The sequence below is a fragment of the Pleurodeles waltl genome, chromosome 6 (genome assembly GCF_031143425.1).
Source record: "Pleurodeles waltl isolate 20211129_DDA chromosome 6, aPleWal1.hap1.20221129, whole genome shotgun sequence".
In the NCBI taxonomy this organism is placed as follows: domain Eukaryota; kingdom Metazoa; phylum Chordata; class Amphibia; order Caudata; family Salamandridae; genus Pleurodeles; species Pleurodeles waltl.
In genome coordinates this window covers 934,649,660-934,665,604 of record NC_090445.1, presented here as the reverse complement: position 1 = coordinate 934,665,604, position 15,945 = coordinate 934,649,660, and the positions used below count along the sequence as shown (strand labels likewise).

Below are 15,945 nucleotides of genomic sequence, written 5' to 3'. Positions count from 1 at the left end.
ATCTTCTAACATGTAGGAGGAAGGAGCCAACTGGAATGTGCCCTAAAGAAACCTGGGAGGAAAGCAGAACAGAAGAGAGATATTTGCCAAACTCTCTGAGGACATGAAATGAGAAAATCGTTTAGAAGTCCCCATAAACATCTATTTTTATAGTCGTGATTTAGCTGGCTGGAACAATGATTGTAAAGTGAACTGTACATTTTAGGGATATTGACCAATCTTTAAATCTTTGTTCAAGCACAGAATGATAGCTGAAATCTGTGGCGGACAATACACATTTGGGGTGGAAAAACAATTTACACTGGGACCAGGAGACTTTGTTACCATATTGATTGCTAATCACTTGATAAATGGCTGTCCGGTTTTACACTCAAAGTCTACCCGTTATTATCATCAATCCTTCTATTTAATAGCCATCATAACAGCTGGTGTTGTTGCAGTAGTAGTACAAAAGCTCTCTCATATGCAGGAATACATGAGAAACCCAAACAAATTCTGACTTAACTTATTTTGATTATTGGTATTCCCTTGTCCTACAACCCTACAACAATTCATTAAGAGGATGGTGAATTTGCAATAGGATGTAATAGAGCTAAGTTGAGCTGGCATTAAAATCTAGACATAATATTAATTTTTATTATTTGGTCATGTAATGTGAATTTTGCCCTGTTGAATGCAGTTCAACAAAAGTCACATGAACAGTCTTCCCTTTCTTTGCTCTGTGATTATCTTGGAGTATGTATGTAATCACAAGCGTCATTTAATAAAAGAAAAACGTACTTCTTCCCAGGTTAGCTTTTGTGTCGATAATTTAACACCAGAATTATTGAGATTGCCTTAATGACATATCTTGTCAGCTTTCATTTTGAAATGGTTTTACTTGTGGGTCAAGATTCTCTTTACCTCGACTTTATACAGTGCGTCAGTCAATTACATTTCTGAATTAGACCACTACACTAAATAGGTTATCCGTATATGCAAGAGCTCTTTTTTAAGTTCCTTTGTAAAGACTTACAGCTGGGTTAAACAAGCATTTGCAAAGCAATGGGTCTCAGCGTTTGCTCGAGTTAAAGCTATTAGCGTTGTAAACGCCTAACCAGTTTCACATAAATAACTGGACTTTTCTTGCCACTTAAAATGAAAAGTAAAACAGTTTCACATAAGCGAGCCGACATGAGCGCGAAGCAGACACACAAAAGGAAACAGAAGTTTGCTTGCAGTGAAATGTATTGGCAAAAGTACAATTGTCCGTGTAACCGGCAAAAGTGCAAATATCCATGTAGCAGGGCCGATGTCATGCAAAGCGCTAGACTACTGCCCAGCGAGATCGTGCTGCCTACGAAATAAAGAGAAAAAGTAGTCCAGAAACCATACTGGAAACATGGAGCCTGGTATGTTTTCAGTAGTTGGCCGGCGGGCTAAACACCAGAAAAAGCAAGATGTATGCAAGCCTTTCACTAATCAAATCAAGCGAATTTTATAAGGCAAGCCCACGAACCAACCAAACTGATGGGCGTGATTAAAAGCCCACAGAGAGATTACGCCAGGGACAGAGGGCTCAACCCTAAAAAGTGAGGATAGTTCGGAACCCAGATGCTTTATCCTTTAGTAGGGAAAACGTGTTAGGGTCATAATCATTAGTCCTCATCGTTGCCTCTGCTCTAACATATAAGGAATATATTAGCTTTAAGTTTGGGAACTACACTGTTTTAAATGCTCCATGGAAATCCAACCACCTAAGTGGCCAAACACCTTCACTGCATCAGGACTGACCGCTACCATATGTGCTCTAATTTCTGTGCAAATTGAATGAATGAAGCAGAATTCCTGTTTTTCCCAAAATGGTTTAACTCTTCTTCATAAGTAACCTGTCTTTGCAAGTTTCTTTTTCTTATGTGTAGCAAAATTGAGTGACTTCATTTTCTAATAAGCTTTAAATGATGGTCAAATTTATCCATACAACCCTTAATTTGAGACCCAAACGTGGTGATATCTTATTTCGGGTATTCTACCAAATATGTTCTATCCACTATGGAGGTTTATGTTCCAATTACTGAAAGCTACAAGGTTTATAGCTGCCTATTAATTTAGAAAAGGAATGCCAACAAATGATCTAAAATAGCAAACCGATTATTTGCTTTCTGGGTTATATTTCATAAAGGAGTTTTAAATTAGAAATTCATCAGTCCGTGGATGACTTTGTTGATCAAGTGGGGAAAAAAAAACAATAACGAAACTCTAGGGTAGCTGGAATCTCAATCTGCTGTATGTCTTAGAGAGCAAAATAATTATTGTTTTCAAATTCATATCTGCCTAGCACCTTCACTATTGTTATTTTTGTATTTATCACTTGTGAGTTCATGAAACATTAAAATCTCATGGAGTTGTTGGTTTTGTTTGAACTTAAAGGTTCCTTTGTGGCTCCTCAATAATATGTTTTGGGTGATTTTTTTTGAAAAAAATACATGTTGACTTGTAAATATTTTGGTATCTTCTTTGGTGGAACTAGCTATTACAAAGGGAAGCTCATCATATTTGATCACATCAAAGGTATGCTGTGAAACGTTTGTGAAAAAAACTGCTCTTAGTCATTGAGACACAAAAGTGTACTGTTTCAACGTCAAAATGAGCAATGAAGACACAATTTTCAAGTCCACTCCTTTGTTGCGAAAGGAATAAGAGGCAAGATATGAAAGCATGTTGTGCTTTCTACAAGTATTCATACTGATTTATAATTTTCTTTAATAGGTCTTATGAATATTTAGAGCACATTGTTTCACTTCGATTAAAGTGGCTGTCAGGCAATGATAACCGTGTAGAACCATTTAATAACACACTGCTTCAATCCTGATTATAAAGCCCTTTGCTATGTTTTCTCTTATGGGGCACAAGATGAAAAAGACATGGTGTAGAACATTTGGGAAAGAGCATCTAACTTACATCATTCATCGTCTTTCCTAGTCCAAGCAACATCATGCTGCCAAGTCACCGTTCTCCATTTCATAGCATTTACGTTCTGCTATTGCACTGCATAAATACTCAGTGGATACTGAAGAAAATATTCTACCCTTCAGTTTGGAAAATAAGAGACAAGCTGAAAGCATGCTGTCAGCATTATTTTAGCACGTGCTCCCCTCCACATTTACTGCTGACTGGACCAGGTCCTTATGTATATTCACTCTTGAGAGGCAAAATTTCTCCTCACCTCTGCAGTTTCATAGGGCATTCCATACATCAACTATACATTTGTATGCCTGTCACTCATTTAATAACAACAGAACTCCTGATAATCTAATGATACTGATCTCCATATACACAACACACAGACAGCCCATCACATCAGCCAAAGCAAAGTACTAAACCAGCACATCAGTGAAGCCACCAACAAAAGCAGAATGATTTTCAAGACTATCAAGCACTGCATCAAACCCGTATCTATTCCTCACTCCACAGAAAAATGTGATGCGATCAATCTCCTATTCAATGAACATATACAGACAATCCAACAGCACGTCAACAATCCCAAGCTTACTTCATCTCCTATAGTACCACCTTGCCGTAGAATCGTGCAATTGTCATCCTTCTAAGCCCTATCTCTTGCAGATCTCTTCGACATACTCAACTTGCCTCAAAACCACCTCTTATGAAGATGAAACCTTACCCTGGTCCTTTATCAAAGCTCTCTGGGGAAATGCTCTCCACCTCTTCTCACCATTGTAAATGCCTCCCACACTCAAGGCATTTTCCCAAATGGCCCCGAGTGAGGCCAGATCCCCTCCACTCCTAAAGAAATCTACATTATACCCTGCTGACCTCATCAGCTACTAGCCCATCAATCACCTACTATTCATCAGCAAGGTCATTGAAAAAGCAGTCTTTGGTCAACTCCTCAAGATCACATTAATGCTAACCATCTCCTGCACGACTACCAAACTGACTTCACATCATGCTGTAGCAGAGAGTCTGCTACTTTACACATCCTAGATTGTGCTTTCCCTGACCACAAATTAAGATGACCCCAGCCTCCTGATATTACTGAACATCTCAGATGACTTTGACACAATCGACCATCCTACACTGATAAGCACCCATGAGACTTGAATGGGATTCATTAGCAATGTCATTGAGTGGTTCATGTTCTGTCTTTTAAAATAGCAGTTGTTTTCACATATTGGCACACCAAAGTCCTAAAAGATTCCATCACCTGTGGAGTCCCCCGGGGGTGCATACTGTCCTGTCCTCTTTAGCCTTGACTTTGAGCCTTTTGATGCTCTCCTCAAAGATAACAGCATCATAATTCACAAATATGCCAATAATACACAAACCTAATTAAAAGTCTCCTCTTCAGACATTCAACACCCCTAACACTGCCTGCCCATCATCCACACCTGAAAGAGCAGCTCCTACCTGAAGTGTGACCCAACCCAGGCAAATTCAAATATTTTGCCAAGGACAACAAACAAACTGCAAACTATATCCAAGTTCTGAAAAAATCTGATCAAATCAACCTACCCTAATGGAACTCCTCTTACTGGCTCACACCAGCTTCAAACCCAGCTGCATACTTTACAAAGCCATCACAACCAGCACTCTTGCTTATTTTTCAGACAAGCTCACCATCTCTGGTGGTCCTCTGCAAATCTGCAGCCAGGATACATTCGGATTGAAAACTAAGAAGTGTAAAAAAGAGAAGACCAGGCAGCAGGCCGATTTCAACTATGCACTAAGTATCTGGAATAACAACCCCATATCCATCAGGTCCGCCACAACACTGACCCAATATAGGAAAGTGTTCAAGATATACCTCTTTAAAGAGCCCTACATTACAATGCATTAACAGGCCATTAATCAGAGCAACCGCTTCATGACATTATGTTTATCCTGGGCCCTGTAAAGTGCTCCTCAGCTTTATGGCTAGGTTTGAGCTATAGAAATGCAACATACATAATACAAATGTTTTGAGTGTCTCTTTTATTTATTTTGTTTTTTACTTTGCACACGTTTTCTGCTGCCGATAAATATTCTTCTAGGAGATGCCCAGTTGATGCAAACCTATTGGTTCACACTATGGTTGATTTTCTGTGGTGAAAAAATAAGTTTCAATTTTTAAAGAACACAGAATGCGCACTTTTTTAAAAGGAGAATGTGTGACCTCTAAAACTGTTATTTGCTATATATTTGATAAAAGGAAATGACCATCATCTGATTATGTAGCTTGGATCATGGCATTGAAGTTACACTGGCAGAGGATGGGGTTCTGACAGCAGAGAAGATAGAAGCTGTGAATTACGTAACTAATTGCGTGTCTGCCAAAGCAACAATGTCCTGCAGTCAGAGGATATTGTGATCTTTTGTTAGGGAGGGGTTTAGTCCTTGTAGAACCTCACATTGTTGACAGTACTTAAGTGAATACAGCTGGAGACTGACAGTTAGGTGGGACCAGAAATGCTGTGAGATTGTAAGTATTTGTAATGGTAGAGGACCAGGAGTGGTTATGGTGGTATAAGATGTGGTGCATCTAGTTGTGTATGGCATTCTGTGGTTCTGGGATTGTGCTAAAGGCAGTAGGAAAATGTACCTTTGCTAACAAGCTAAACTCTTCAAAAAATGGATTTGGACAGGACTTTAGACTCAACATTGTTTCAGAACCTCTCTAAATATTGTGGCAAATTTGACAGTGTGGTTTGTGAGAAGATTACACAAGAATGTACTATAAAAATGAACTAAAAAAGAGTTCTGCATAGTTCCAAGTGTTTATGCCTGAATGTCAGAGGGGCAGTGGAATACTAGACCTGAGGCAAATCTGCACCCAGAGCTCAGAAACCGAGGTAATCCCCAGTACATTTGAGGACACCTGCTGCAAAAGACTTGAATGCAGTGTCTTCAGCGTTGAAAGATGACTGGTTAGGATGTAGAGTCTTGGGTCAGAAGAGGCATCAGCAGGGAGGAAGCATCTTCAACATAAGAGGCATCAGAAGGGAAAGTTGAAACATCTGAAAAAGAATTATAATCTTCCTTTTCCTACCTCAGTAAATTCAATTCCTGTAGCACAGCAATGTGCAAATCACAGTGGAGCAACTCCAGGCAACTGATTGGAAGATATTCCATTGGCACAAAATCCTAGCTTGTTCTGAAGTCCTTTAATTCCTGCAGCTTTTACATTTCTAATCTACAGACCAGCGCAATGAACTTCATTGTTGGAATAAAACAGACTGTAGATTCTCTGGTGAATCTATGCATGCAACAAGATGCAGTACTCAAAGGGGAACTGAATTCTATACATGGATGAAACACCGCCATAATACAACACCTTACATTGTAATAACCTGGGTCACTGTGCTTGCCATTGTTGCAACCCTTTTCTTTGTGGACGGCTCTTAGAGTGACGGGCACAATTCCCAAGAATACAATGCCTGAACTCTGTAAAGAAGCCACCGGGCTTAGGAGGAGTTAGGGCACTTTGGCAGGTAAAAGTTGCTAAACTCTTTGCCAGGGAAACCATGCTTTGGTTACCCAGCCGAACATCTCTAGGTGTTAATATTGTTCTTTGGGTACAGGAAGTATGGACCTTGAACTTCTCCCGAGAAATATCCGTGCATAGTATTAAAATGGATGTTATACAGTTATTCCTCAAGTAGTTCACTTAGAAAAATATTGCAGCCCTCTGAGGAACAGTTGTACATAGTTAGATAGTATGTGAACCATAGGCTGCTCATAATTTTGCAGACCTGAAGCACTAAAAGTTCAGGCCACTGCTCTTCAAAATGTAGGGTGCGGCCCCCCCGAGTGGGGAGGAGGAGGGTAGGGTGATGGTGCGGCATCATTCCTGGTTGGGGGGGTGGAGGGGCTTGCACTTCACCTGAATGTTTCACCTTCCAATGTGTACTTTTTTATGTCAAAAATACGTTTGTTATCTTTCCTTTTTCCATCCATTTCCAATGGAGCTCTCTGATTGGAGGGATACCAATAGAGCAGCCATTCATGAGCCAGCACCATTAGCCATGACGTTGCACCAATCATACCGAGAGCAGCGCTGAAGAAGGAAATGCCGCAAATTTTAGCTTCATAAATCTCTTGAATGCCCATTACTTTGCTGTTAGCGGTACATCTCCACTGCTGTCTTTCACCACTCATTTTCTGCCTTTGGGATTCTGCTCGCTGCCTTTCCCCTTGTGGGTGCTGTTCTTAGCCTCCTGGTTCCTGCCAGTGCCATATCTTCACTGCCTTGCTGGTTCCCAGGATGAAAGACAGAAAATAAATGCAGGTAAGCTTCAACAAGTTTTCTAAAAGTCACACGTGCACCGACCATTAGTCTAAAAGGGATTTAGAGTCCGCTAAAAAAGGATGGGTTGATTCGGCTGGGGCTGCAAGTCTGCATCAACCGAAGTATTCCGCTGGCCTAACCACACAATATTTTAGGGCTTATTAAGGTCCCATTTCTCTCTTTTAATTTGTGAGCCAGTTTGGTTCTGTTTCAATTGCAAGGGGACCATCCAAAGCTGTACTGGCCATACTGGGCATCAGGCATTTCCCTGGAAGGATGGGTTGTGCTTTTGTTAATGGGGGCCAGTCTTGAAGCAGTGCAGCAGTGTTAAAAGCACTGCAGAGTTCCTTGTATATCCAACAGCTTTCAGGCAACAATAAAAATGCCAAGATAACTGTGTTTAATGTACTTGCTGGAGAGATATCTGGGTTTTGTCTAATGGGAGTTTTGGCTCATCTAAGTTAGCGAAGAGGGTTCATATGCCTGCTGCAAAGAACGTAAATTATGCAGATCACAGAAGAGCATTTTATGTGCATGGCTCAGTGGGATACGTCTTTTGTCACAGAGCTCCTTTTGTTACTGTGCAGTTCATAAGTTGCAATCATAATCTAACACAGTGAGCTATGAAATGCCTTCAAAGAGCTGCATGCAAAGAGCAGGTTAGATAGTTATGTTTTCTTCCCAGTCTTTTGAGTATCCAAAATTGAACTAAAAAGGGTTTGTTTGAGTGGAAATAAATTATTATTAGTAAAGTCAACCATAACCACTGTTATGTTCTGAATCCTGAATTTATGCTTCCCCAGACTAAGCACTCTTAAAAATGCCCACTAGTATGGATGATATGTGATTCCTACACCATGTAGTCCCCTTTGTCATCATTTTCTATACACTGATTTACATATATATGTTTAATGGTCACTGTATGTGTGCGTGATTTAAAGTGCTCCAGTCAGTTGATGAAAAGATAAATGTCATTCCCCCATGGTCAATTCTCAGAAATACAGAGAAGTCCACTGAGGCCATAAACCTTGCTGACACTATGTCTCTAACATACCACTATGCCACTCCACTCGACGTGGCTCCACTCTGACACTCTATGCCACTCTACACCACTCCACTCTACGACTCTTCACTCCAACCACTCTCTCTTCGCCACTAACTTTTAGCCATGTGGGTGCAGGCACTGGCCTTGTGGGGCTTTTCACAAAATATTTCCCATCAAAGCATGTCCGTTGTGGTCTGTGATGCAGCATCTGTGCTGTCTTGTAATGTACTGATCCTTCTTGACCTTGCATACCTCAGTTCCTCAGGGTGAATGTTAGATTTTTTTAAATATGTTGTTTTTGTAAACTTTCTCATGCGACCTATTAGTTACTTACAGTGAACTGAATCACATCTGAATGTCTTATGATTTGAGGTTGTGGGTGGTGTTTACAAAGGACCAGGGCTGAGAGCTCTGGATTTCACACCCCGGGAAGTGCAAGTTTATCACAGTAGGTATCAGTGTCATAAAGGTATTCTGAATACATGCTCATCCAATTTGTGGCCTCACTGAAGAGCACACTGTGCAGTAGTCATGTGTGGCAAATGTAATTATGATGCTATGTGAAAGTGAACTAAGACAATACACAGCTGTGAAGTAAAAGAATACTCAGTGTTTACGAGAAATGTGGGTGAAGTGAAGGAACGACATGCAGGGGTGATTGAAAAGAGGGTGCTGAAGTGAAAAAAGGTGAGGGTTGAGGTATGCAGATGTAGAATGTTAGAAAGATGTGGGTACTAGAGGGGCAAAAATGTCAAGTGTGAGACTGCACAGGAAAGTGGTGTGAATGGAAGAACAGGAGTAGCAGACACGAAGAAGGGGACTAGACCTTAGTAATGTTTTAATCATTCACGCATTTTCAAAATTGAAACATGTTAATTTCTAATTATTCACTTCAGATTTGGTGCAAATAATTTATTAGATACTGTTATTATGCTGGCTTGGCTTATTTTAGGTGCATGCCTGTGTTTTTTGTGTGATATGTGCTGATGCAGTAACACAAAGTTTGAAGAGGCACCAAAATACTGGTCATGCCTCAGGCTTTTTGTTTGCGTCCTCACATGAGATTTGGGGGTGGTGAATGGTAGGATAACACTGCCCATTGTGCTACCTCTACCTGAACACTCTTGGACTGGATATCCAGGGCTGCCCTTCCACCCACCACAGCCCACTTGATATTCAGCTGGCAAACCATACATCTCCCTCTCCTATACGCGCTTGGCATTCAGAATCCATTGGTATTGTGGTGGTTGGGGAGTTAATTCTGAGTGAACTGTAATCCTCCTTCCTCTTGTTGCTAGAATGTTGGCATGGGATGTAACTTCACATGGAGTCTGTGCTTGTTCTCAGTGTGAAAGTGTGGAGGGCAGAGCACTCACCATTTACCTTTTTTGTCTGTAGAGCTCATAAACTCCAGCAATATAGGACAGATATGTTTTTGAAACTCTTCAGACCCACCAGCGAAGTGTGTGACAGTCATCTGTATGTTTCTGCTTTCTAGAGAGCCAGAGCTTAAGAATCCTGTCTGAAATCATTTTGGTGCTTTCAGTTGCCAGATTATAAAGTATTTACTTACAGATCATTACATATCTTATCAGCACTCTGGGATTCAAGCTCATAACTTACAGATCATCACATATTTTATTGGGGTGCTGAACCAGGCAGCAGGTAATTTCTAGGCATGTCATTCACTCTCTTACCCATCGCTAAGATTGTGATTTTGGGGGAGGGGTGTTTTTTTGATGACTCATATGAGACATATTGAAAACATACCTGCAACATTTCTTAAACTTTTTCTCTTTTTTTGGAGTAGTGGATGAGAAACTATGCTTACGTTCCCTCTCCCTAACCTTTACAACTCTGAATTGTGCAGCCTCGTCAGTGGTATCTGCATGGACATGCTGCAGTAGTGTTTGGAGCACCCCTGTAAACACTGGATCAGCTGGAATAACAGTTTATCAACATACCACTGAACTGTTATTTTAACCATGTGTTATATATAATACAAATACATTTTTAGAAGACTTTTATTGAAAATGCAAAGTTTAAAAACCTACCTATACAACCTCATGCAGCTGTGTGCTTGAAAACAGTAAATGCTTGCTATTTATTAACATGTCGGTTCACAATTTTGTATCTTAGGTCAAACACACTTTTTACGTTGATTGTTTCCTGCTGCTAAAAGATGCTAGGGTTCTCAAACAAAAGGCTGAAACAGGTGGCGAGAGAAAAGCTGCAAAAATGAGAAATATGTTGCCGTCCTATTTAACATTGTCAGTGACTTCCCTGGTCTCCATGGCTTACAGGGGGAAAACTGTGTTAGGATCTGCACAGAAGGTGCTAGGGCTGACCTAAACGCTAGAGTGCTGAAAGTGGCTCCACATATTCTGTGTACCCACTGTATGATACACCAGGAGGCCCTTGCTGTTCAAAACATGGACAGTGCACTTGAAGATGTGCTGAATTCTCCAGTAAAAATAGTTAATTTCATTAAGATCCACCCCACAACAGTGCGTCTGTTTGCCATTTTTATGTGCGGAAATGGGAGCTGAACATGATGGCTGGCTGCTTCACACAGAAGTCCGGTGGTTATACCGGAGGAAAGCACTGAATCACAATTTTGAATTACAGAATGAAGTTCGGCAATTTCTTCTGGATTTGGACCCTTGCAAAGCAGAACAACTATGTAATCCTCAGTGGCTTGTGATTTTAGCATACCTTGCTGACATCTTTGAGAAATTAAATTCTCCGACTATTTCTTTGCAAGGACCTGAAATCACTTCTCTTACGATGAAAACAAAAATATCTGCGTTCAAGAAGAAGCTGAAGTTATGGAGAAGAAAAATTGAAGCTGTCTTCTATAAGTCATTCCCTTGCTCTTGAGGAAATCAAATATGGCATTTCAAGTGTTGCTGAGTTAAATAAAAATTACCGGACATCTCTCAGGGACAGTTTATGAAAGTATTTTCCCAAGGACAATGACCACATGAATGATTGGGTCTTTCAACCATTTATAGTAGAGGTGGGGACCCGTTTCCTGATTCTCATGCAGCAAGAACTAATTGAGCTCCAGGGTGACCGTACAATGCTCTCTCACTGGGGGAGTGTTGGCTGAAAATGTCTGTGGAACACTCAGCTTTGACATTATCACAACTTTCCTGCCTTTCAGCTCATTGTTTTTATGCAAAACTTAGCTTATGCTGTATTGAAAACAAAGTATCATTCAAGACAAAGTGGAGCACAACCTGAGGATGGCAGTAGCAAGGATACAGCCACAGATTGACTGTCTCTGTAGGGAAAAACAGGCAGATCTGTCATATTAATTTTCAAAGTGTTTTCATCATATCAAGTGAAATTATGTTTTATGTAGAAAATGAAGCAACAATGTATATTTTGGGGCAAAGTTTTTTGGGGGAAACTTGACCTGTGTAATAACCTTCTGTCATCTAACCACAGGCACTCACAAATCTTCAGTTTGCTAAACAATCTCAATATGTTTAAAATTATTTGCCAAATATAACCAGATATGACCTGAGATATGCAGGTGGGGATGGCTGTCAATGATGCAGAGTACCAGCCTCCAGAAATTTTCCATTCCTTAGTCCAGGAATTTTCCTCAGGTGGTGGTCGGGCCCGAAACCCTGATAAAATGTTGCTGAGGGTGAAAGGGATGTGGAGCTCAGACAAACACAGTTTGAAGACCACTGGTTTAGGCTACACTGCAAGCAATAGTAACAAATCCTGTTAAGCATGATGGCAAATATCTGGGTATGCAAATGTTGAGTCCTAGCCAGTGGCAGAGGTCGTGGGGCAACGTCTTGGTAATAATACATACATAGTCTCTGGCCCCATGTGTGTTCATACTTGATCTAGTGCTTGATGAGGGAATAGCAACCACTGCCTGGCTCCAGCCACATCAGCTTGCTCCCATTTTCTGATCATCTGTGCACCCATTTAATTTAAGTTTAGAATAGGTTTTGCAGTCACTTCATACACCTTCTGCTTGCTAACATTATGTTAAAAGAAATTTGATGTGCTGAAGTAAATGTGCCTTTTACTGAGAGGTATCAATCTGTGTTTTATCTCCTTGATGATAAAACACAGACTCACTGAAGCTGTGCACCAATTCTCCATACTATGGCTGTTATTCACCAAGAGGAATTCCTAAGGTTTATGACCTATGCACATCCCTCTAATAACAAGACCTATATTGCATTTGCTTTCCTTCAAGTTTATGAGCAGTCATGTGACTAGGATGTTGTCCATTATGTTTCAGTTGACCAATGGTGCCCAGTATACAGTGACTGTTCTTTGTCTTTCACCAATGTGTCGAAATCTGCAATGCTTTAAAGCAACAGAGACCTCTAGGTACACCCTACAGTTTAGTAAATAGCAACCTAGAAGGAAAAGAAAGCTGAGGAAGCCCCTTGGGTGGGATACAAATCTAGCCTTGAGGAATGCCATTACCAGCATGGGAAAGCCTTGCCAGCGGAGCCCTTGGCCTATACCTGATGGAACTTGTTTCGAGATGAAAAAACTTTTGTCCAAATTTAAAGATACAGGTCCAGATTTAGGTGGGCCTAGCATCATCCAACGACATATTAGCGTGCTTTTTTAATGCTAATGTGGCATTAGATGGCCAAAAACGCTGCACCATATTTACAAAGTGGTGCAATAAATGCACTGCGCCATTTTGTAATCCCTTGCGCCACATTATGCCTGCACCAGGCATAATGTTTGCAAGGGGGGGGGGGGAGTTCCCCCTCTGGGTGGCCCCCATTTCTTTGCATCATTTTTTCCTGCATTTTTAACACCTGCTCAGAGCAGGCGTTAACAGGGGGCATTCCATTGTATTCAGTGTACCCTATGTACTGTTCAGGGTTAGCACCAAACTTTTGGCGCTAACCCTGAACAGTACATCAATAGCATCAGAAATCATGACACTATTGCCCCCTTCCCTGCACCATAGTGTGTTGTATTTTTGATTCTGACTCGCATGGGTTGAACGGATGCAGATGGAGACAGACGCTAGCAGTCCCTTAATTAGAAAGTTGAAGTTCCCTTGTATGTTGCTACGGAGCCTATTTTTGCAAGCTGTTGTATTGTTTTACAACACTGAGGGCCTCATTACGAGTCTGGCGCTTGGAACGGCACCACCAGGGGAGGTTCGACTGCCACATTATGACAGTGGCGGAGCCGCCAAGGTCCGACTGCCAGATTGGCGCCAGCTGATGGCGTGGCTGTGCCGGTAGTCTCAATCTGCCAGAGCAGCTCGTTCCGGAGTATGACCCAGCCTTTGCATGGGGGACCCACCGCCATCCAAAGGCTGGAGGAAAGTGGGTGCCGGGGGCCTTGTGGAGGCCCCAGAATAGCCCATGCACATGGCATGGGCAGTGCCGGGGCCCCCATGTACAGCCCTGTCACGCTTTTCACTGCCTGAATAATGGGCAGTGAAAATCACGATGGGTGCTGTTGCACCCGACGCACCGCAACATTGCCGCCAGCTGTATTACGAGCCAGCGTCAATGTTGTCGCGTATTTCCCGCCAGCCCAGCAGGAAACTCGTGATAGGTACTGTGGAGGGATGGCTGCCTATGCGGTCATCCTGATGCGGGCTTTGGCGGGCGGTCTCCGCCACCTGGCAAACTCATAATGAGGGCCTGAGTTCTGATGATGGTCTGACCGACTACTGACTGCCACCACAGTGATATTGCTTGAACTGGGATTGAAAACCAGGCAATTATTGTGCAGGACTATGTCAACGGGAGGGTTACAACCCCTTCCTGGATCTTCTGTTGAGATTCAATCGTTATATACAGTGTTGTTGTTTAAGAGATGGACATTTGTTGTACATTTTTTTACACTTCCTGAATCCTATTGATTAATATATTGGATTTGAACAGTACGGAGTTGTCTTATTCATTAATTGAGACTGGATCATATGTACACAAATTATATCTAAACAATTCCTCTAGGATCATTCTTAAGTGAGACATTGTCTGTACCCAGTTCCTAGGGGAATAGTGGGTTGCCTCTAAGTGTGTTTATTTTAAATACGGCACACAGATGGTGGCGGCAGGGTGGTGCAAGGGACTCAAGAAAAGTGACGCTACAGCTAATGTAGCGCTACTTTTCTTAAATCTGGCCCATAATGTCAGTTTTTCTAACTATGCTTAGCTAGTCAACAAGGTTGCACATGTCTAACACATTGGCCTGATTCACAATGTGTCGCCCAAAAAAGTCTAAAATCTGATCCTATGGGTTTTCGTTTGAGGCAAAGAATGCCTGGAGTGCTTGTATAAATCAATCAGAAATCCAGGCATAAATCCTTCAGAAAAGGCTAATTGGACATTGAAGCCTTTTATTTATTTTTTCCTCGGATTGAAATACGTTTCCCACTGGAGAATCCAATCCTTAACACCTTGCAATATATGTATGTTTTTCCAGTGACAGCATAATTTTGTGAATATCCACAAATATAGGAATTTGAGGGTATTTTAATGCATTTTGCAAGGGTCAACTTCCTGTAACAGGATCCTGCATCTGTATGTGGAATGCATGTTTTTATTCAGAATTACAATTATGTGCAATAAATGTTTACATCTCTTAGGTTTTGCTTCAGTTACTCATTAGTGTATATTCATGAAATTACAAAATCCGCCCACATGTGCAAGATTCTATAGCCTTGTGACCGAGCTTCCTCATCTCTCAAACATACTAATCTGTGAAAGGCAAACCACCTTAAAAAACAGTAATGCTGGACGAGATTTGGGAAATTAGCTCTTGAGCAATCCTCAACAAACACGTACATAGTGTGATGCAGATACAAAATGCCAAGCAGCAGTACAACAAAAATACAAATAACCACATCAAATGTAAGTGAAGTAAATGTAAGTAAAAATGGGAAATAAAGAAAATCTAAACAGAGTTAAAAAGAGAAGCACTAGGGAAAAATGTCTGATTGAATGCAAAAGGTGCAAAATTAAAATTAATTGTAGCAAAAGTAAAAAATGTTACGGCTATGATCCTAGTGCACGTGCTGAATTTTGGTAGCTGGGTCTGGCCATGATTTCCACTTTGACACTTTAAGATGCATTTTTTTTCATTTTCATCATTGGTTGTATTTGAACACACATGTGAGACATCAAGACCCAGATCCTATGATCATCTTACAGATTCACCTAGTGGTGGTAACACATTTTGTCATATTAGACTTGATAATAGACTCCAAGCAGGTCCTGTGAGCACATTTGCGTTGCAGGTGAAGCCATGGAGCTCAAAATAAACGGACTAAAAACATACCTAGCATTTACAATCACTAGCATGAATACAGTTTGGTTGTAGTCAGACAAAGTAGTCCCTTTAGTTGTTTAAGATATCCTTTGCCCAGGATGAACCAGACTCCACTGAGTCCCAGTCATGAAACATTGGTAAATTGCTCACCTAGGCCGTATAGTTGGGAAACTTTAAAATATTTGTAGAGCAGAAAGTTGGGCAGTTCCAACCTAGATGATGTGTCCAAGAATCGCTCCAGAAGTAGTCAGCTACACGATCGGGGAGCCATTGTGATCTGGGTGTGACTGTCTAGCAGAAAAGAGCTAGAATTGAATTAAATAATCCCCTTTGCTACAAAGCGAAT

At 41.1% G+C, this 15,945-nt stretch overlaps 1 protein-coding gene across 1 annotated transcript in view; it reads left to right on the top strand.

Annotated features, from left to right (window-relative positions):
• The window catches only part of BNIP3 (BCL2 interacting protein 3), a 97,937-nt gene that overhangs the window by 66,190 nt on the left and 15,802 nt on the right, over positions 1-15,945 (top strand). The window lies entirely within an intron of this gene.